A 16,205-nucleotide genomic window follows, 5' to 3' on the forward strand; every position below is an offset into this window, starting at 1 on the left:
AATGACCAAGATATTCCAGGTGAAGTAGGAAGAAGTGAGGTCGAAAAAAACAAGGAGGGAGAAGAGGTGCAGGTAAAGAGGGAAGGTGGTTTGGGAGGAGAGCAGGTAAAGGAGGCAGGTGATTTGGGAGGAGAGCAGGTAAAGGAGGCAGGAGAGGTGCACATAGAGGAGGCAGGTGGTTTGGGAGGTCTTCCAGTTCTTCCCCAGAGTCTCACCTGGAGAAAGGAGGGAATAGAAAATATAGTCCAGAAGAACTGGGAGAACGTCACTGAAAAGATCGAGGGAAAGATTTCCAAATGAAAATGGCTGCTCCCTCAGATATCTTTTAAAGGCAGGGTTTTGGTTTTAAACAACCTTGTGGCGTCCCAACTGTGGCACCGTCTGACCTGTGTGGACCCTCCCTCAGGCCTTTTAGCTAAAATACAGAAAAAAAAGGTAGATTTATTTTGGGATGGTCTACACTGGGGTGTTGTATTTATCCAGAGAGGAGGGGGGACAGGGCCTAGTCCACCAGGCCAGCCGAACAGCCACTTTTAGACAGAAATATATTACCAGTCCAGCTGATTTGGTGTGGAGAGACGTGACCAGCTGTATCCTCAGACGTGTGAGTAACCTGGGGCTGGATACTGCTCTGTTTTTAACTGATTCAAAATTGTTAAGGGTAAGTGAGCTGCTTCCGTTTTATCAGAGTGTTTTTAAGTGTTGGGCCCTTTTTAACTATAAAAGGTACCCTAAGTCTGACTCTCTGCACTGGTTGTTGATGGAGCCTCTAATTCACAGGGCCAGGCTGGACATCAGCAGCAGCAAAACACCCGGCCTGATGGTGGCGCTATGCAGGTCAAGGACCCTCTGCTTACAACAGCTGGTGGATGCAGTGGGGCCGGCGCTGAATGATGCCCGGGCCCTGGGCTCTCTGCTGGGTCTAACCTCTAGCCGAGTGGCTCAGATCATCCTCCAGCTCTGGAGCCAGAGACTCTCTGGAGAGGAGAGGAGCCTCCTCATCAAGTACAGTCAGGGAAACCCAGCAGTCCCATTTCCACAAATCTACCTGAGCCCTGGGCTGGGAGAACTGACCGGCCCCCTGCTCAAGGTCACTAACCCAGCAAAACTGTCGCTGCACAGAGCGGACAAAACTACTTTCTATGCGAACTGTGTAAAAAGCATCAACACCTGCTGTTTTAAATAATTGTCCGTTTTGTAATCTACGTGAGACTGTCTTCGATGTTTTCACTAAGGGCCGGGGTGATGGAGGTGGGGAGATGACGTGCCATGGTAATGATATTGTTAGGGATAGTTGTTTTGGCGGTGATTTGGATCGGGCGGTGCATTTGACGTTTGTGATCTTTGCTGGTCGCTGTGTCGCACTCGCACATAGCATGCATCATTCGGCCGGTGATGTGTGGTGTGTGTGGGTGGGGCGGGGTGACGAGTGGAGGTTTCAGATGTTGGATGTATTGTTTGGTTCGGATTGCTGCTGGGATAATTGTTTTTGACGGTGTTGTTGTTGTGGTGGGTCTTTTTTTTCATTTTTGTCGCACTTGGCGTACATGGGTCCTGATGTGGGGGTGCAGGAACTGTTTTGGTCCATGGATTGAGGGGGGGGAAGGGGGGTGATGATTTGTGGTGATCGAGAACGGGATGTTTGATGAATGATTGGAATATTGAATGATTTAATTTGTTGATTTCCGGGGGTGTGGCGAGTCATTTTTTACCCATGTTGTGCCTTAGAAGGGTAGTGATACAAAAATGATTGTTTATGATTTTTGATTTGTGATGATAAAGGGTTAAATGTATATATTTGTATTGTTTGTTTTAAGCACATAATTTGTACAAATGAAAAATATGTAAATAAAGTGTTTAAATTTTTTTAAATAATAATAATCCCTCTCTCTCGCTCTCTCTCTCTCTCTCTCTCTCCCCCTCTCTCTCTCTCCCTCTCTCTCTCTCTCTCTATCTCCTTCTCTTCTCTCTCTCCCTCTCTTCTCTCTCTCCCTCCCCCCCTCTCTCCCTATCTCTCTCCCTATCTCTCTCCCACTCTCTTTCTCTCTCTCTCTCCCTCTCTTTCTATCTTTCTCTCTCTCTCCTTCTCTTCTCTCTCTCCCTCTCTTATCTCTCTCCCTCCCTCACTCTCTCCCTATCTCTCTCCCTCTCTCCCACTGTCTCGCCATCTCTCTCTCTCCGTGGGGAAAACCTGGGAAAAAGCAGATCTTTGGTTTGGAGCATGCGGAGTTGACTTATTATTTCTTTTGACAGACAATTAAGACAAAATATAAGAGAAATTTAAGAGAATGTTGGCTTGGAATGAGGCCCAATAATATCCTCCAAAAGTGTCATTCACAGTGAATCTAAAAATATGTGTATCATGTCTGTGTTATCGGATTTGATGGAGTTAGGACTCAGAGAGGAAAGAGAGCGATTTTTGACACAAATTGCATTAATTGGGTGGTAAGGGTTTTAAAGTACTTTAATTGCCTTCATACACTGTGAGTCACAGCCACTGCTGCTGCTGCTCACCTCACATCTCCCACCCTGCACCCCCCCCCTTTAGCTCTCCCTCACAAGTGAAAACCTCCGCTTTATGTTGAAGGAGTCACCAGCATATACCCACTGGTTTTTCACTCATCCACATTAGCCAGCCACAGTGAGCACAGCATGGCATTATTTTTTCATCCATGGAAGGCAGAGGAAGAGGGGCGCTTATTAATTTCACGTGTGTGGCCCTTACAGTCGTAGTGAATGTAGTCTCTCATTCACTACAAGAGGCACACCCAACAAGTGAACCCCGTACGCCACCAAACGACAGTTAGTTTTCTGACAGTTTACACAGCTCGTCTATCGTCAGGTAATTGATAATGCAATAAATTACAAATTGAGATTAACCGCTAATCCATTACTTATTGACATCTTTACACAAACTGCAACTAACAATAACAGACTGATTAAAGATTTATCTTCAATACATAAACAGTTATAACAAATGCACGCCATAAAATAGCAGATGTTGAGACAATCATTGATTATTGACTAAAATCACTCACAACAGTACCAGAGCTGCTTGGTTGCACAGAGCACCTGTCTCACTGAGACTCATAATTGTTTCTTGTTCAGATAGATATCATGTAGAATCCCCACAAACTCAAACTTTTTTGAGTGATCTATTTACGATGCATTTTAGTTTTTCAATTTGAAGACACATCTTGACCTCTTTAATCTACCGTATAAGAGAAGGAGGGCAGGTAGTCTTCCACCTACAGAGGATTAATCATCGAGCTACTGAAGTGAAATAATATGGCTTTCAACTGAAGGGTACACCAAATATACATATATATCCCATTGTTGCTGGTGAGTGCGGACCTCTAGGGCAGCTGATTAGGATCAATTTTAGTAAAATAGAAAGGATGAGTGAGTTTAAACTGCAGCAAGCAGTGACATATGCAGATGGGTGAGTAGTGAATACGATCAATAAGAAGATCCTAAGTAGCATCAGGGATGGTCTCATTAGGAACGGAGCTTTTCTAATACATGTGTTGGTGTTGCATTTGAAGAAAAACTGCATCATCCTTTATGAACACTGGAGCATGAAACGCTACTCTCACACAGATGGTCATGTGTTAGTTCAAGCAGGTGGAGGGCATATGGACAACAGATCACTAACCGAAATGCTTCTTCCGCCACCTAGAGAAGGCTCAGAAGGCCTGGCATGCTGCTTGTTACTTCCTCCCAGCCTGCCAAGGACACACACACTCACTCTGTCCAAGGCAGATCACTCAGGAGTATGAACACTTGACTCTCATTGATATCCATTCATACAGCTCTTCTTGGAGAAAATTGAGGCTGAAGAACTGACAGGCATGACTATGTAATCCCAGCATTAGTAATGTTCAGGGAGAGGTCAGAATCGATGGCAAATTAGGGGACAGTGCAGCCGTCCATAGCAACAGATGAGAGAGTCTGACACCAGGACTCATGCAGAGAGGAGGAGGGAGCAGAGTCCCGCTGTCCATCGGCCTTTCTACCTTCTGTCTCTTATTCCTTCCAGCCCGGTGCCCGGCTGCTGTAACTGACTCAGTGGCTACCTCTTTACTGACCGTAACAACAGTAGGTCAGGCTAACTGTGACATTAAAGCAACATCACGCCGCAGGGCACCACAGAGGCAGGCACTTCTCACTCCAGCAGCAGGAGCAAGGTTTGTCTCTGGATTCCTAATCTACACCAGTGCACAGAAACATCACAACCTCTCAGTCAGTTATCTGAATCACTGGTTGTTTGGGTCTTTTATTGATACTGCACTGAAATGTTGGTAAATGTATGAGCGGGGCCAAATAGAGAAAATCAAATATCACAATATTTTTTGACTAAATACCTTGATACCAATATTGCAACGATATTGGATGGTTGGTGCTTTGACATAATATTTACACAATGAGATTTTTTTGATTTGATCACTAATGTTGGTAGTCTGACTAAAGCAAATAATAGAACAGCTAGAACAGTCTTGTTAGGTCATAAAAAATCACTGCGGCCCTGGTTCAAATCCATATTGGAACCTTTGTTTTATGACCTCTCACGTTACTGCTGATAAAAGGCCAAATGCCCCACGAAACACTCATTTGCATCAATTTATGAGAAGCAAAAGAGTCTGGAGAAAAATGTTGACAAATGTTTCAAATACATCAACTCACTGAACATCATATAAGTGCTGTGACTATTAGTTGAGGACATTCCCATTGATCACTATCCTCCTCCATGTGACTGTGCTGTTATGTTAACCCTTTAGGAAGTTGATTTGTTAACTAAGTATTATTTTACCATGGTCTGTTTGATTACTCGATTGTGATTGGCTGCAGGGTGTCCAATCATACTATAGGATACTTACTAAGGAGTTCCAGTGAAGTCTGTTCATCTAAAAGTAGATACCATAGCAACGGGGACGCAGTCAAAGCCTCCGTTTAAAATGTATTGCAGCACCTTAACCTTAAGCTAAAATCTAATAACAACAACAAGTGGCTTTGGCATTTCTTCTAACCTATGTGGAGACAAATTTGGTGACTGGGATGCGGCTGAAGAAAGATAAATTAAAAAGAAAAACGGGACACAATGAGTTAACACAGGGAGATTTAACTTGGATTAAAGATGAAATCAACATCATCTTCTGAACACCACAGGATGGTGACTGTAACACACAAGCTACAGCAAGTACACTGTCCCTCTGAACTTTGTATCACATAACTTTCGTCTCACATCCCAGATGCTATTCAGTCGCTACTTGCTGGTTCAGGCTACAGCCGACATTACACATTTGTATATCTGGATAGCTAGCTAGTCTTTTAGCTAAACATACTGTCAAACTGTATTTACTGTTTGTCAACCGTACGCAATATTATTGACTTTGAATCTTCCCAGCATAGCGTTAGCTTTCTAGCTCAGAACTGAACCAAAGACTTCCATGAGCTGAGCGGACTAGAAGTATCTCCCACTGCCAAGTTGTACCTAACGTACCATTGCATAAGAACCTCATGCGATGGTAATGTTTGTTCCAGGTATTAGTCAGGGAAACAGAGTTATGGGTTGCAAAAAACTTGATTGCTAAACGCATGGGAAAAATGGTCTTCAAGTGAGCATATAAGCGGGATAATGTCCTTCTAGTTGTCCATAATCAGGAACTACTGGACTCCTGCTTTGGTTCCGTCCTCCCGTCTTCCATTAATTCCTGATAATGGACACCTGGTCGGGCATTATACCTTACATACCATCACCTCTAACAAGTTGAGCTCAAAAACAAGCATTCAATATAACATTTGTAACATTTTACCCAGGCTTTATTAGTCAATTTAAATACAGTTCCTATCCATACTGTTTCCAAGGTGGGGAATTAATGTTAACGCTCAATTTATACAATTTTGACACTGGAGACTGGGCTTTGTGTCAGTGTGGATAATATTAGAGGGAATGATAATCTTTATCAAAAAAATTAACTGTAATCATTGTTCTTATTTTCATTGAAAAACATATTCAAATGATTATGGTGTGATTTTAGCGAGGATCTGTACCAAACAAAGAAGTTTTCTTAAGTCTGTAGAATATGATATCTCTGCAGCATTACAATATTTCATTTTCCAAAATGGTATTTAGACACATAATTCACCTTTAACAGATATTGTGCCTCCTGTGATTTAAAAATTGTATTTGCCCATAATGCGATTTCACTCAAATTTAGATAAATTGTTCAGCCCTAATCTAGTGCATGTGAAGTATGTGCGCTTGTACCGAGGACAGTGTGGGGACTTGGGAGGACGACAAAATTCACACTGACCATGTATTGGCCTTAAGACCATTACATTGTTTTTTTGTGTGAATCGTCTCCATGGTTAACATGGGGTCAGTCATACAAACTATGATTCCTGTGTGTACATGACTGTGCTGTCCTGTCATTAAAAGCCCTGCTGCTGTTTCTATGAGATGATGACTCAACGAAACTGTCCCAGACTGCAGCTCCTGTCTCCTGCTGCTCACACTGATTGGACTTCTCACAACACATACGATACCGTTAAACTAACAAGATGCTACGAACGCTTCTCATCCACCTCTACACAGGCTGCGCAGGGAGAGGAGCTGCAGGCTGATTCAGTGAATGGCCAGAGAGAGGCATGACGAGCTGAGATGAGAAGGAGCGGTAGGGGCACAATGAGAATGCTGCTCAGGAGGATGTCAATGATGGTGGCTATAGTCTGTGTCCAGGCCTCAGTGAAGACTGAGACGCAGCTCTCTGTTTGTCCCTATGGAGCTCAGGATGGGGCTTAGTGTACGTCAGCCAAGAGCATGGTGACATATGTGCCATTATTTATAGCCAGCAGATCCGCTGAGAGGCCCAAGGGCTGCTTAGAGAAGGTATTATTTGAGAGCCCAAAGACCAACCTGGCTACCGTCAAGCTCACTGGACATTTCGTAGCACAAAACAACCCACAAACACAACAAGAGAGGTAGAATTACAACAAAGATAATCAAGCGTACGCTGATGTCAGTATTTACTAGATATATTGTACATATTTTTATAGTATTTCTTCATATATTAATTGTAATTGTCTTCTATTCTATATGTACGTTTCTTGTTTTTTTTACTTGATTTTATTTTTTATTTAATTTCCTCTTACTGTGTTTATGTTATGCACCAATACAACAAAGCAAATTCCTTGAACGTAAAATCTTGGCAATAAACGGGATTCTGATTCTGATATAAAACAACAGGAAACCAGTTACTCATTCTAACACTTTTTTGCAACACTGGAATATGTAAAAACGAAATAACTCTGGTCTCTCATGACACATTTCATGCTTTGCAGTCGAGCTTTCTTGCTCATATTCCATTGAGTGCACCAGTGAGGTGAAGCAAGTCATAGCTCTGACAGATTTAAGCTATGCTTACTGAGGGATTAGCAGTTTCACTGTGGCGCCTGGCCTGGGAACTCAGTGATGGACGACGAGCTAGATTAATGCCCCCACACACACACACACACACACACACACACACACACACACAACAATCAGGACAAAGTGCTGCGACCTCTAGCATGACAACAAAAAATGTGTTAGAAGGGTTAATGGTAATTCAATTAGAGTGTGGCTCTAATCTGCGTGAGACAAAGGTCATCTTTTAGTAGACAGTGGGATTGGGGTCAGAGGTTTCCTCACTTGGCGTGCTGCTTCACCTGAATCCACACTGCCTGCCTACACCTCCCAATCCTCCCCTCACCAATCCTATTCAGCACAGTAAACAACTTCCAGCCCTGAGCCCTGTGGCTTCCTCCCCACTGAGCGGGACATACAAGGCCATGCATTATTCAGCTCTGAACAAGAAGCATGGGAAAAGTCAAGGTCTTGAACTGTGAAGTGACTCGATAAAGGCCACGCGCATGCACAATTCTTAACCCCCAATGCTGGAAGAAGACAAGGAAGGAGATCGAATTCCAAATGTGCTCAATAATCAAAGTGGCAAATATGATCAAGCAGGAGATTGTCCTCAGGCTGATTCACAGGCTGCAGTGTGCTGGGTTTTAATCGGCTGATTTGATCATTGCAGGGACACACTGAACAAGTTTCTTGTGTTGTTACAATCCATTGTATCCATTGTGACTGAATGCTGCCTGCTACACTATATGTGATGTGCATCTGTCTGCAAATGTGAAAGCACTCTCAGAGGCTGTATGAGTATTGACATATGTTGACTAAACACTCCAGTTGTATTTCAGTTGTGTGGCAACAATAAATTAGGCTGAATGTAAGAGCAGCTGAGAGCTGAGGTGGAGGGGGGGGGGGGGCGTTGTGTATCTTAACTGGGGAATATTTGATCCTGCAGCGCATTGCCTGCGATCCTGCAAAGGGGGGAATAATTGAAATTCTCAGCGATGATATTTCACTTCGTTTGATGCACTCATCTAAACAGGGCACTGTGATATCGAGCAGACATTGAGACCCATAATGGAAGGGGTCCAATTAACACTTAAAGTATCTAGTAACCAATTCCCTGCTGCAACATATCTGACTAGGTTGTATACATAGAAACACGGCAATGTGTCCCACAGTTAGAACGTGTAGTTAACGGTCCACAGCGCAGATTATCAAAGGAGTCAGTGTGGCTCACTGCGACTTCTTACCTCTTGTATCAGGCGTTTTCAGAAGGTTCCTCTGTCCGTGTGATGCAGTCGATCACGGCATTGTCGTTTTCATTTCAACATTAGTTCCAACACCGTTTGTAATTTCCATCCCTCGTCTTGGATTCCCGGTATTGTCTGTTCACTGTTTCCCTTTGCGCGTAAAAACCGAGCGTGGCGCGCACCGCTCTGCCGCTCGCAGCCCGCTCTGTCCACACTACTGGCGAGCAAACCACCTCACTGGCTCCCCGCATCGATCGGCTCCAAATGTGGGCTGTTGTAGGTTTGAGAAGACGGAACAGCACGTATAAACTTTCACGGAGTCAGACATTTCTGTTATAATGCTCGTTTGAATAAAAATCCATTCGCACTGCGCAGATGAGACGGAAGAAGATAATATCCTCTAGGAGCGGAGTAAAAATCTTTTTTTTCTCCGCGCTCTGTGCTGTTGTCTACGTTTTGATCTGACTGCAAATATCCGCAGCCTGTAGTCCTCTCCATGCACCGACTGCGCCCTGTGTTGACGGCAGACAGACACGGGAGATGGGCTGGAAGTTCATGTGACACATTTAAAAATGCAAACACTGGGCGTTTCATATCACTCTCAGACAGCTCATTAGTAGCAGCAGCACTTGTGAAAGAGATGATGATCGCAATGATAATGATGCTGAGAACATTCCTGACAAAAAAAAACTATACATTTTTGCAAAACGGATACAAAACTGGGTTCAACTTTCTGAAGAGGCTCCCTTTAAAAAGGGCTTATAAAGTGTAACTGATGGCGTTATTAAGGGTTAAGGAATCATTTCATACACTCTCATGGTGGAGTTCCCCTTTTTGGTACCACTCTCAAATAATGGTTAATAAATCCTTTACAACTGTACCTATACAGATGAGACAATACTGAATAGGTTTAATGTATTACTGCATGTATAGTATTGCATGTCTGCTTATCTGAATTCATGTTGTTCAAATTTAATTTAGTTTTAAACGTTAGACATTTAGAGATTTTAAAAGTGCATTTGTGAATCATAAAAAAGTTGAATTTAAAACCAATTTGAACTTAAACTTTAGCAGAATTTAATCAAACAGTATTTAAATAAATGTTTTTAAGTGGTAGTACCTGTGGCTCAGGTGGTAGAGCGGGTCGTCCACTGATCAGAATCGGCGGTTTGATCCGCATGTTCGTGGGCACCTTGGCTGCCCTGCATCAGTGTATGAATGTGTGTGTGAATGGGTGATTAGCACTGTCACTGCAAAGTAGGATTTAATATTAATAAATGGTTAGAATTTAACAATAATGTTTTCAGTTTCTATTCTGAATTGATTTACCTTGCTCCCTTACTATTGATTATGAAATGTCAATAACAGTGGTTAAACCATTAGTTACACAGTTAAACGTGTTAACAAAATAACATGTTAATCAAAATAATAATGTATAAAGCACATAACAACGTATCATTATATCAATATTTAAGATGTGTTTGCAAAGAGCAATAATACATGGAGAGCTGGATCTGTGGAACAATCCTGAGTATGATCTGAAACTGTGAAGTAATATTCAGAAATTCAAACGATAAACATAATAGATAAACACAAAATAGTGGTTTGCCGCCAAGCTAGTGCTTATGTACATAACAATTCATTTGAATGTTAATGCAATAATTGTCAAGGGGGGTGTTTGGACCCAAATGAAGCACACAGGAAACCAGGAAAAGTTGTTAACAACGTTTAATTATACAACTCGGCAGATACAGGGCAGGACAGATAACCAGCACAAGTCTGTACAAAAGTCCAAACAGACAAACCAGTAAGGGACAGGCAGAAGATGGGTCACGGTAAGGCAGAGGATCTGGAAACAGACGAGACGGGCAGGTCAGGTCAGGTCGGGTCGGGTCAGGTCAGGTCGGGTCGGGTCGGGTCAGGTCAGTAACGGAAAATCAGTCCAGATCAGAGTGGTGGGAGTAACTGGCTGGTGAGGTGGAATGGAGGCGTGGTTAGTTGAAAACTACAGAGGTGCAGCAGGTGTAGAGAGAAGCACACCGTGACAATGACCCACCTGTTTGCTATCCTGGCTCCAAAATGGTGCAACGACCTCCCCATTGATGTTAGGTCAGCAGACAGTCTTCACACCTTCTGTCGTAGGCTGAAAACCCACGTGTTTCGACTGCACCTCGGTCAATAAACAGAAAATAAATAAATAATAATAATTATGTTCTTTGTATTTTGCACTTAAATTGGTTTGTCTTATTTTAAGCTATTATTATGAACTTAAAGGATTGTACCTATTTGAAGCTAATGTACTTGCAGGATTCTTGCTATTTGGAGTTGTATCCTCATGATTGATTGTTTGGTACATCGCTTTGGACAAAAGCGTCAGTTAAATTAACTGCAATGTAAAGATAAAACATTCAAGTGTGTTTACTGTCTGTGCATTAATGTATACAAGCTTGTGTGCATGTGTGCGTGTGTGCATATATGTACATGCATGTATGTGTTTATAGGCCAAATATACATGTACAGTTGTAGTCAAAAGTTTACATATTGGAAACAGTCTTGAGTTTCCAATAATTTCTGCAACTCTTATTTTTCTGTTATAGACTGATTGGAGCACATTCATAAAGTTTGGTTATTTTATGAATTTATTATGTGTCTACTGAAAATGGGACCAAATCTGCTGCGTCAAAAAATATACATACAGCAATGCTAATATTTGGTTACATGTCCGTTGGCCATTTTTACCTCCATTAGGCGCTTTTGGTTGCCATCCAAAAGCTTCTGGTTGAATCTTTGACCACTCCTCTTGACAGAATCGGTGCAGTTCAGCTAAGTCAGGACTTTGGAAGGCCATTCTAAAACCACCATAATACTACCACCACCATGCTTGACGGTAGGCATGGTGTTCTTAGGGTTAAGGCCTCACCTTCTCTCCTCCAAACATATTTCTGGTCATTGTGACCAAACAGCTACATTTTTGTTTGATCTGACCACAGAACTTTCCTCCAGAAGGCCTTTTCTTCGTCCATGTGATCAGTAGCAAAGTTCAGTCGAGCCTTAAGCCTTCTGGAGCAAGAGTTCCCTTCTTGCACGACAGCCTTTCAGCCCATGCCAATGTAAAACAGGACACTGACACCTGTGTTCCAGCAGCTTCTAGTTCATAGCAGACCTGCTTTCTGGTTCTCGGTTGAATCTTGTCTATCCTGACCAATTTTCTCTCAGAAGCAAGTGATCACTCACAAGAAGTTAAGAGGCCATGCCACAAAGCACATTTGATTGACACAACTTACAACATTACCAACATTAATAATTCATGTTGCTGTATGTATATTTTTGACGCAGCAGATTTGGTCACATTTTCAGTAGACTCATAATAAATTTATAAGAGAACCAAACTTTATGAATCTTTTTTGTGACAAAGAAGTATGTACTCCAATCACTCTATCACAGAAAAATAAGAGTTGCTCAAGACTGCAAAGACATACATGCTCTTTTCAAGTGTATGTAAACTTTTGACCTCAACTGTATATCTGTACTGTGGAGCTTGTTCAGAAATGTTTTCGTATTGTGAAAAGAGTGTAAGCTGCGGCTTCTGTCTGCACCTTATTGATCGTTGCTTTATTACATTTTTTACTTCATTATTCATTATTTTGTGGCTGTGCGAGCATTAGTTTTATCATTTTATTATTTACTTATTTGTTTAAACTTAAAGATCGACATTCAATTGTCAAGTTGCTAGCTGAAGGCTCTGTGTGAGCTGCTGGGGGAAGGGGGAGGGATGAGATGTACTGATGGCCACTTTACATTCACAAGTTCCCCACCATGACCAATGGACAGGGATCCTCCAGCAGTTTGTAATAAAGGGGGCAATATGTAATAAGGTTTTTCCTTTCTACATTACCATCCAACGAGTCATCAGATGGGTGATTTTACAGCAACCTGGTCTCCTAAAAATTATGCCAATACAACTAAACTGCATTGTCGATTACATTTGATGTATCACAGATATGTTTCTAATCAGTCCATGGATGGAGGAGATCCGGGTGGATTGATGGGTCAAAAAACTTGTTTTTCACTCAACATGGTGTTCATGTTCCGAGTGAAATCAAAAGTCGAGGTGGACCTTTTTTAAATTTACATCCATAACTTATATGAGGTAACAAACCCTGACCTTTTTTCTAAATCTAACAAAGAAGTTCTGTTGCATATTGTTATCTTTGATTTTATAATATTAACCTCATGTTTAAAACAGCAACCTGAATCTGAGAGAAAATACTCTTTCCCTCGAAACTTTAAGTGTATGGGGATGATATTTTGTAGGAGACACAGTTGAGGGGACGACAAATGCCTTCATCTCAGCTCTGACTCTGTCTTCTATCTCCAGACTCTCACCCACTCGTACCAGGAGTGCTCTAGCTACAGCACATATGTCAAACTCAATAATTATCTTTGGCCCGCAGGATACTATCTAATTAATATTAGAACTGGCCCGCCGGTATATTGCACGCACCACTAATACTAGAAATCACACAATGCACTGCCACTGCGTTGGCGCGTTAATCGAGGGCCCTAAAGTGCGAGCCCTTGCCACTCCCACTCTTTCATCAGCAGCCGTCAACTTTCAGCTATCCCTCTACCCAAAGAAATGGCTAAACGAAAGGTGGACTTTGAAAACAGGGGTTTTCAAGGCAGGTGGGAGGCAGAGTATATGTTCGCGGATGTAAAGGGCAAACCGTCTGTCTTTATGTGCGGAGACGGTGTGGCTGTAATCAAAGAAGATAATATAAGACGACACTATAAAACGAAACACCACGACAGGTACAAGCATCTGGACATGAAACAGAGGCTCCAGAACGTAGAAGAGTTGAAAAGAAGTCGGTGTCACAGCAGGCTATGTTCACAAAAGCCAAATCACAAAGTGAGGCTGTTATAAAGGCTAGTTATATTGTGGCAGCAGAGGTAGCTAAATCAGGCCGGCCCTTTACTGAGGGAGAATTTGTTAAAAACTGCATGATGAAAGTTTGCGACGTCATGTGCCCAGATAAAAGGAAAGCGTTTTCAAATGTGAGCCTGAGCAGAAACACTGTTGCTGATCGTGTACGTGAGCTTGCCACCAATCTACAACAACAGCTGGTAAGAAAAGGAAAAGATTTCATCGCATACTCCCTTGCTGTGGATGAGAGCAGCGACACTTCAGATACTGCCCAGCTGTCCATTTTCATCCGTGGAGTGGACTCAAATCTATACATAACAGAGGAACTTTTGGGATTAAGATCAATGCATGGCTCAACTACGGGAAAAGATCTATTTGAAGAGGTATCCAGATGTGTAAATGAAATGAGGCTGCCTTGGGATAAACTTGTGGGACTGACAACAGATGGAGCGCCCGCGATGTGCGGTCAAAAGAGTTGATTGGTGGGCAGGATGCGGGAGAAGATGCGGGAGGAAAACGGTGCAGGTGAGCTGACAACTTATCACTGCATCATACACCAAGAAGCGTTGTGTGGCAAAGCCTTGAAAATGGAGCATGTAATGGGCACCATAACACAAGCAGTCAACTTCATAAGTGCCAAAGGTTTAAATCACCGCCAGTTCAAGTCTTTTCTGGAGGAGTTGGGTTCAGAATATGGTGACTTGCCCTATCACACAGAGGTGCGATGGCTAAGCCAAGGAAAAGTACTGAAAAGATGTTTCGAGTTGCGTGATGAAATCTGTCAGTTCATGGAAAGTAAAGGGAAAGACACAACAGAGCTCAGGGATCAAAAGTTTCTGTGTGACATCACGAGCCATCTCAATGCGCTCAACCTGCAGTGTGACCGTGTGATCACAGACATGTAAGCTGCAGTGAGGGCTTTTAAAACCAAGCTGCGCCTGTTGGAAACGCAAATGCTGCAAGAAAAGTTGAGCCATTTTCCGTGCTGCCAAACTATGAAAGAGCAGGTCTCTACCGCAGTGTTCTCAAGTGCACAGTTTGCTGAAAAACTCAGCATACTTGGTGGCGACTTCACACGGCGATTTGCCGACTTTGAAGCCCAAAAAAGCAGGTTTGAACTGCTCAGTAACCCATTTGCAGCTGGCGTTTAAAGCGCACCAACCAACATACAAATGGAGCTGATTGAACTCCAATGTAGTGACTCACTCAAGGCAACGTATGACTCTGTGGTCGCTGCACAGTTTCCACGTTTCATCCCGGACACAATGCCCCAGTTGCGTACCCAAGCTGCCCAAATGCTCTCTATGTTTGGCAGGACATACCTGTGTGAACAACTGTTCTCTTTGATGAAGATAAACAAAACATCACACAGGACTCGTCTTACTGATGAACACCTTCACTCATTCCTGAGGATTTCCTCACCCCAAACATTGATGAACCAGGTATCTGGCTTAGACTAGTGTGCATCACAGAGCAGCAAACTGAGCTTTAATGTGTTTCCTTTTTGCACTTTTTTCTTGCTACCACAGGGCATGTTTGGTTTTTCTTTGAAAGAAATTATTTTTTGGCTGTTGTTGGCCTGTGGAAAAATGTTTTCATTAGAAATGACTCTGGAAAAGCTGCAGAGCCATAAGAAATGTATGCAACTGATTTTTCATTTATTTAATATGTAATGTTGTTTTTATAGGCAATAACTAAAGCTTTGTTAGTTCCAGGTTCAATATGTGCAATAAGTTCATTTCAATAGGTTTTGCAATAAATATTCCGGCCCGAGACTTGTATCGATTTTTTTATTTTGGCCCACTGTGTATTTGAGTTTGACACCCCTGAGCTACAGGATCATCATCTTCTCTAACATTACTACACCTATTACTTCCCGTGCCCGAAGATCCCTGAGGTGTAGTCTTGTGAATGACAGATTATCTGTTCTCATCTTGGCTTGTAGAGCGTTGTCTCCAAAAAAATTCAAGAAAAGTTGGAGGTTTTGAACGGTGCAAAGAGAAGAGCTTTGTCTTGTACTGTGAGAAAATATATGAAGGTCCCAGCAGCACTGACTGAATGTGAAAGCTAATCTCTAATGCACTTTCATTTTACAATAAACCTTGCAAGAAGAGAGGGATCAATTAATTCCCAGGCTCTTCTGCTGTGGAGTCAAAAGTCTTTGAATGGAGTGCCACAAAAATATGAAAGCTCTCACACAAACAGAAATGGTCCAAGTACTCAGAAATCCTGTAGGAGCCTGCAGGGAATGGAACTCATCCACACATGCTCATTCCTCCTGCATGAGCAAGGCTTGACTGCGGTGTAGACGTCCATTTGTCACCATCAAACCTTATATATTGAGTGGCAGTCCATATTCTCTGTGAATTCATGCAACACACTGGATGTAGAAACATACTGTAAAATCTCCAAGCTGTCAACCAAAACGTTTGTTACAGCTACTGTATATAATCAGTTATTCAGCATCCTTATTAAGAATACATACTCATGAATATATAGTTTATTATGTATAGTCATTTTTAATTTTAGAATGCAGTTTAGATGTATGGGAACACAATTGTGTAGGAGACTGGATTAATAAATCCACTGGTGGGATTTAATTCTCAATTTCTCTTGTTGTCGTTCC

The 16,205-nt window shown here is 42.3% G+C and overlaps 1 protein-coding gene and 1 pseudogene across 1 annotated transcript in view; one reads left to right on the forward strand and one right to left on the reverse strand.

Annotated features, from left to right (window-relative positions):
- The window catches only part of lrfn2b (leucine rich repeat and fibronectin type III domain containing 2b), a 125,168-nt gene extending 116,184 nt beyond the window's left edge, over positions 1 to 8,984 (reverse strand). The window contains exon 1 of the mRNA XM_029425713.1: positions 8,653 to 8,984. The gene's annotated coding sequence lies outside the window, so the exon portion shown is untranslated. The remainder of the gene's footprint in view (positions 1 to 8,652) is intronic.
- A 4,307-nt stretch (positions 8,985 to 13,291) lies between these two features.
- Positions 13,292 to 15,039, forward strand: LOC115003964 (general transcription factor II-I repeat domain-containing protein 2A-like; annotated as a pseudogene).
- The last annotated feature ends 1,166 nt before the right edge of the window (positions 15,040 to 16,205 follow it).

Source organism: Cottoperca gobio, chromosome 24, assembly GCF_900634415.1.
Source record: "Cottoperca gobio chromosome 24, fCotGob3.1, whole genome shotgun sequence".
Lineage (NCBI taxonomy): Eukaryota > Metazoa > Chordata > Actinopteri > Perciformes > Bovichtidae > Cottoperca > Cottoperca gobio.